The sequence below is a fragment of the Lagenorhynchus albirostris genome, chromosome 17 (genome assembly GCF_949774975.1).
Source record: "Lagenorhynchus albirostris chromosome 17, mLagAlb1.1, whole genome shotgun sequence".
Lineage (NCBI taxonomy): Eukaryota > Metazoa > Chordata > Mammalia > Artiodactyla > Delphinidae > Lagenorhynchus > Lagenorhynchus albirostris.
Genome location: NC_083111.1, coordinates 5,771,483 through 5,778,612, shown reverse-complemented (window position 1 = coordinate 5,778,612; position 7,130 = coordinate 5,771,483). Strand labels below are relative to the sequence as shown.

General features: G+C 42.9%; 1 non-coding gene across 1 annotated transcript; it reads right to left on the bottom strand.

The window, feature by feature from the left end:
• Positions 1-349: 349 nt before the first annotated feature.
• On the bottom strand, positions 350-454 carry LOC132508456 (U6 spliceosomal RNA). The gene has a single exon (XR_009536595.1). It is a non-coding gene; the product is annotated as a U6 spliceosomal RNA (small nuclear RNA).
• Positions 455-7,130: the final 6,676 nt, after the last annotated feature.

Genomic DNA, 7,130 nt, shown 5'->3' with positions numbered 1-7,130 from the left:
CTCACGGGCCCAGCCGCTCCGCGGCATGTGGGATCTTCCCGGACCCGGACACGAACCCGCGTCCCCTGCATCGGCAGGCGGACTCTCAACCACTGTGCCACCAGGGAAGTCCCTGCCGTATTTTAGATTCCACATATAAGCGACATCTTATGGTATTTGTCTTTTTCTTTCTGACTTCATTTAGTATGATAATCTTTAGTTGCATCCATGTGGCTGCAAATGGCATTATTTCGTTATTTTCTGTGGCTAATATTCCATTGTATATATGTTCCCCATCTTCTTTATCCATTCATCTGTTGATGGATACTTAGGTTGTTTCCATATCTTGGCTATTGTGAATAGTGCTGCTAAAAATATGGAACTCCCCGTGAATTTGCGTGTCATCCTTGCACAGGAGCCATGCCAGCCTCCTCTGTATCGTTCCAATTTTAGTGTATGTGCTGCCGAAGCTGACACAGGACTGTTATGTTTTAAGGAGTTGTCCTGTTGATGCTGGGAGAACGTTGCAGTTGAGCAGGTTATTTCTGCCGATGGAGGAGGTTTGGTTGATGTATGATGCAGATACATAATGCATAGTTGGAGGGAGAGAAGAGGCCAGAGGACAGAGAAAAATTCTTCTGTTTAAATTTTCTTGTCTTGCCATAAAATATGAATTTTATTCCACACCATCTTTACTCCATTTCTTTCTGCAGATGCCCAAATGTAAGAATTTTGTTTTCTGTCTTTGATTTTACAGAATGAGATGACATGAGACACATTAAATCAATCTTTGCCTTTTGACTTAGCAGAAATAATATGGATATTATTTCTAGTCAATAATCATAGATCCAATTCATTCTTTTGAATAGCTGAGGAACATTTTTTTAAGGACAGAGGTGTGTCATAGTATATTCAGTCACTCTTCTACTAATAGAGATTAAGGTGTGCTAGTTGGTTTTTTTTTTTGTTGGGGGTTGGCTTTTTTTTAAACCACTGGAAACAACACTGAAAAAAATTCTTTGTACATGTGTCCATAAGTACTGAAATATTTGTTTCTATATGTGGAGCCCACAAATTGAAATCATTAGGTCAAATAGTAAGAAATTATCAGGGTAAAATTTTAATAGATATTGACAAATTTATGGTAATGATGTCTATTTATTTTAGTCCTTGTTCAACTCTTCTTTCTATTTCAAAAGGTAACTGAAAGAAGTTTTGATTCTAGAAGACTCTCCCATCTTGTTCTTGGGAAATGAGCAAACAGATATGCTATTGTGAAAATATTTGGAGTATAAAAAGTATTAGTAAGTGTTGGCTAACTACTATACAAGCAACCCCAAATCTCAAAGACTTAACCAAGAACTTTTATTTCTTACTCATGTCACAATCCAATGCCGCTCAGTAGGGGACGGGAGGAAGGGAGATGTGACATGTTGTGCCCCATGTCGTCACTCAGGACCCAGTCTCCTTCTATCTAAGGCTCCACCCACTTTTAGGTCCTCTGAATTGTCTCCATTTAGTCAGTGAATAGAAAACAATAAGAATTGGGAGTAGGAAGACTTTGTGTGCTAGGCTTGGAAGTGGAACACATCATATTCCACTGGGTAAGAGTCCATTGACCCAGGGCAGCTGGAAAAGTACCCCAGCTGAGTGCCGAGAAAAAAAGTGTGCAACATGGGTATTGTACTTCATTTTCAACCGCGATGGGAGTGAAAAGAGTAGTTGTGAGAAAAGGCTGGAGAGTCGTCATGGTAATCAATAATGAAACCTGCAATAGGATGTAATTTACTAGTGGCCGAAGACAACAGAGGAGATTTTTTTTTCTTGTTTATCGTGCTTCACTTTATTGCGTTTTTTTACAAATTGTTTGTGGCAACCCTGCATTAGGTTTATTGGCGCCATTTTTTCCAACAGCATTTGCTCAGTTCATGTCTCTGTGTCACATTTTAGTAATTCTTGCAATATTTCAGACTTTTTCATTGTTATATTTGCTATGGTGATCTGTGATCAGTGATCTTTGATGTTACTGTTGCAAAAAGATTTAGACTGGCTGAAGGCTCAGAGGATGGTTAGCATGTTTTAGCCATGAAGTATTTTTTAATTAAGGCATTTGCACACTGAACAGACTACAGTATAGTGTAGACAGAGCTTTTACATGCCCTGGGAAAACAAAAAACCTGTGACTCTCTTTACTGCAGTGGTCTGGAACCAAACCTGCAACGGCCCCGCGGTCTGCCTGTATATGTAATAAAAGGAAGTGTGAAGATGTTTGTGTTGGCTGATTTAGGTGAACATGAAAGGGAAGGTGGGCTAGATGGTGCTAGTGTTGAGCTGAAAGTCTAGACATAAGCTCCACATCCTGGCTCCACCATGAGTTCTCTGGGCAAATCACTCCACTTCTTTGGGTCTCGAGTTCTTCAGCTGGATATAGACTTGGAACAGAAATAGGTAAACTCTAAGATGTCTCACTACTCTTAACAGATTGACTGCTAAAATATGTCCTTTTTACCCATTTAGGTTGTGATATTATTAGCTTTTTGAACAAATTTGGAGACATACACTCCAAAGTTACAAATAACAGTACACAGTCCAGTTTGTCATGTTTACTTCTTGTCGTTTGTAAATTTAAAACACATTAGTTCAAGGGTTAAAAGGACATTGTCTTTTCAATTTAGCTTTCTACTTTAGTTTCTGATCATAATACCTACAATTTATTGAGCACTCCCTCTGGGCCAAGCCCTTTGCTTAGAATATCCTTAGAAAAACTATCAGCGGTAAGTGCTGTCATCCCCATCCTCAAGATGAGGGAATTGAGGAGGGGAGACTGAGTGGCTTGACTTAGCGTGCCACAGAGCGGGGTTAGGGGACAGGCATGTCTAGACTCCCTTTGACTTGGAAAGAGTTTTAACAGCTAACGCGGAGTTACTGAAAGTCCAAGGTGGTCTTTCTATTTCTGAGTATATTTTCTCATACGTGTGTTTATTGTCTCTTGTATTTTTCATGAGTATTTTTTAAATCTACAAATGTTGCTATTCTCGATGCTATTGTTTATAGATGTTTATCAAGTTCCTCACTCTTCTTCATGTAATATCCAATATCAATCAATTTCAGGGATGCAAGTAATAATCTTACTTAAATCATGACTCTAGATGCAAATTTGAGAACCCTTTATAAAATCAGAACTGACTGTCTAAATGAAATTGGAACTGATCATCTTAAAAGTTTAGCAGACAAAAATTCTTGAGATAGGAATATAGATTCCATTGCTTTGCTTTTCCTAACCAAGTCATGTTTTTTTAGTACTGGTTTATTTAGTCTGATAACATTTCCAGAGGAATAATGATCCTAAAGAAAATGGAAGCTTTGGTTTTTTCTTAAGGTTTTTTTGTTTTTATGTGGACGATTTTTTTTAAAGTCTTTATCAAATTTGTTACAACACTGCTTCTGTTTTATGTTTTGATTTTTTGGCCACGAGACACGTGGGGTCTTAGCTCCCCAACCAGGGATCGAACCCGCACCCCTGCATTGGAAGGTGAAGTCTTAACCACTGGACTGCTAGCGAAGTCCTGAAGCTTTGGTCTTTATAGTTATGATTCTTTTGAGATACTCCCCATGTACATTTAAAATTGTTCTATAGGGAAAGTGAAAGTGTAGTTGAATATTTCCAATAAGTAAGAAAATGTTAGATGCTTTTTAAAGGAGTCAGTGGATTTTGCATAACCAACTAACTAACTTTTATTTGTATAGTTGGATAATAATATATTGGTATTTTGAATTCTGTTGAAACAGAGTCGCCAATATATTCATTCTTTCTAAAGAAGACCCTTGTTCATACTTTACCACATTTAAGAGGTAAATTTATGGTTAATTTTCTGTGTAACTAATTGCTTTGGCTTATTTAATTATTGATGCACAAAAGAAATGTTCATTTTTCTGCCTTTAGAGACACCCCAAGTAAATTACTCTATAAACGTTGAATTGCCCAAGTATTTATTATACGTTTTTTGTAAGTTTACTTAAAATATAAATATTAGCTACAGGAAGATGTATAGTTGACCCGTATACCCTTGAGCTCACATGTGAAGTTCATTTTCTAAAACTTTCAGAGGTTGCAGATTTAATCAGCCTTCCGCTATAACATTTTCTACGGAGATTCATAATCAGCTGTACCATAAAGTACATCACATAGTTCTTGAAACTAGGCAGAGTAAGAACAGCTTAAATTGGAATTATGTCTTTAGTTGAAATATAGTGTCCAGAGTCTAATTAGTGTCATTAGAATGTGGGGTTGGGATATACACTACGACCACTGTCTGCTGTTAGTGCCCAGACTTGCTTTCCAGGTCATACATCCCTTTGATTCAATCTCTTTCTTGCCCAAAAAGGGAGCTGGCCAAGGAGCTGTTTTTACTGTCTGTTTTCCATTATCACAATCACACAACCATAAAGAACTAAGATAAGAAACGTTTCAACCCTAACAGTGTCTCAACAGTGAGCTACTGAATTGCCATGTTCATTTGTTACCTGGCATGAGACCTTCAGATTACTTTACTATCCTTTCAAACTAGTAAGGATTGTGTTGTTGAAGGAAAAAAGGCGGTCTTGTACATTTTGTTTCCCCCTTGGTTAAAAGCACCGATACCAGCAATTTGTATCAGTTGGGAAAGAGAAGATTAAAATTATATGGGGTCATGGAGGAGACAAAATCAGCTTACAATCGAAATTGCGAATTCATGGTTCTCTCCACACATTTGTGAGGTGCCTCATTCCCAGACTTCCAGTCATCACCTCACTGCTGATGCCCACCTGGCTTCACGCTGAGGTCTGACGGGTATTTGTAAATACAGATTTAAAAACATGAATGAAGTTCTGGGTCCAATGCGAGGCACTATAAAACCTGCCAGGGCTTCCCTGGTGGCGCAGTGGTTGAGAGTCCGCCTGCCGATGCAGGGACACGGGTTCGTGCCCCAGTTCAGGAAGATCCCACGTGCCGCGTAGCGGCAGGGCCCGTGAGCCATGGCCGCTGAGCCTGCGCGTCCGGAGCCTGTGCTCCGCAACGGGAGAGGCCACAACAGTGAGAGGCCCGCGTACCGCAAAAAGAAAAAAAAAACCCTGCCACCATGTGGGAAAGCCTACATTTGTCATCAGAAAAAAAAAATAGCCCCTTCTTCAACAAGTACTCTTGGTAAGAATCTTTCTAAATACAGCCTTTTTCTTCAGCTCACCTCAGAGTGACAACTTTTGTACTTTTTTAAAATAGCATTTACTAGAAGAAGAAGAAATAATCAGGGATAGAGTTTTCGTTTGTTTGTTCTTGTCCTTCTCTCGGTCTTTGGATTTGGAAGAGCCAAGACTTGGAGAGTTAGAGATTGTCAGGTGAGGTGGGGTGATTCGCCAGAGCCTACGTAGGGCATCTGGTAGGCGCAGTTTTCAGCCGTCTGAGAAGTGGAGGGAAGTGGGAATCGTGAGCACAGTGGTTACAGAACGTCGTCCCCCGTGAGCTAGAGCCGCCTGGCATCACCGAACTCTCCCGTGCCGAGTGTCCAGAAGCCGCCGGCAGGACGAGGCCGGCAAGCACAGCCGCAGTGCCAGCTCCGTGTGACCACCTATGAGATGGGGGCGCAGGGTGCACTTTGCATCAGAGACCTTAATGCGTCTGTGTCACCAGCAAGAAGAATACGTGGGCCCGGGAAGCAGGTGGAGGAGAGTTGGCCCTGCTTACCATCACTTCCGGTGAGCCGCTCGGGAAATTTGTGCTTCCTGTTCCCGCAACTCCAGGTTACAGAAATTTAGAGAGCTTGGCTCTTAAAACTGGATTATTTCCACTGGAGGATGCAGCCTGTGTCCCATTGAATTGTAAGCTGCTGCTGCCTCCTGGACACTTCAGACTCCTTGTACCACGGGGCCAACAGGCAAGAAGATGCGTCCGTGTCCTTGGTCACCAGGAGGAGGGAGGGCTGCCGTTGCACAGCAGAACACAGAGAGACACACTGGCATCCCGTGGTCCCCTTGGGTGCCCTTTTGTACTGTTGGCCAGCTTTGCTGGTAAATGGCCAAGTGCACAGCCCTGGCCTGAGAAGTACGTGGGACCCAGGGGCTGAGGCCTCTCAGGGATGAGAGTCTTGGTCGTGCCATCAGGTAAGCCGCCGAGAGTACCAGAAGTTCTAGTTGAAGGTGATGGAGTCCAGAATGGAGGGTGGAAGAGGGAAGAGGATGAGGTTCAGTTGCAGCCCCGAGACCAGCGGTCCCGGCGGGGGCTGCAGTTCATGCAGCTGCCCTTCCTCTTCCTCCAGAACCCTGAAGGAGCTGCTTCTCAAGCTGGTGTGAAGCAGTAGATCTAATGGTGCATGTACTGCAGAGGACATGAAGGGGGACCACCCGGATTGCTTCTGGAGGGAGGACTTGCCGGCCAGTTATCGGCAGACAGCCTCCAGATGCCACAGCTCCTCCAGAGTTCGCTCAGCTCTAGAGGCGCCTCCTTCTTCTGGATTCTGCTTCCCCGCCCTCCCACCTCCAGGTGACGATCCCCAGTAAACGTCCTGCTTGCCAGTCTCCATCGCAGCATCTGCCTCTGGGGACTCCACCAGTGGCATTTAGCACATCCAAATGCTTTTAAGTGTCTCTGGGGAGGAGTTTGATTTCAAACGGCACCTGACCATTACGCCCTTCACGCTTCCATGGAAATAACCATGCAGACAAAGCAAAGAATAAAAGTGCACAACATTGATAACCAAACTCTTACCATGTTAGGAACTTGTACTGACTGCAAGGCCAATGAGACTGGATGGAAACGTTGGGTTGGTACAGTTGAGAAACCTCGCGCGGTTTCCTTGGGTAAGTGTGGCAGTGGCCGGTGCGAGTGATGCACTAGCGTGGTCGTGGCACGGTTGTGTGGCTCACTGACATCTCAGCCAACTGTTCAGGTAAATTACTAAACTGTGAAAACGAGTACCTCACTCAGCCTTGCCTTGCTGAACGCTAAGGGCTGGTTCTGCTGCGGAATTTAGGGAAGGTACATGGAGTGGGTCATTGGGTCCCAGTAAAGGCTCATTCCTGGGGGGAGGGGTGTTGTTGCAGATCCTTTTGAAGATTTAATAAATGCTTTTGAGCTCAGCCATGGACAAAAGTACACACTCACCTACTTTTACATA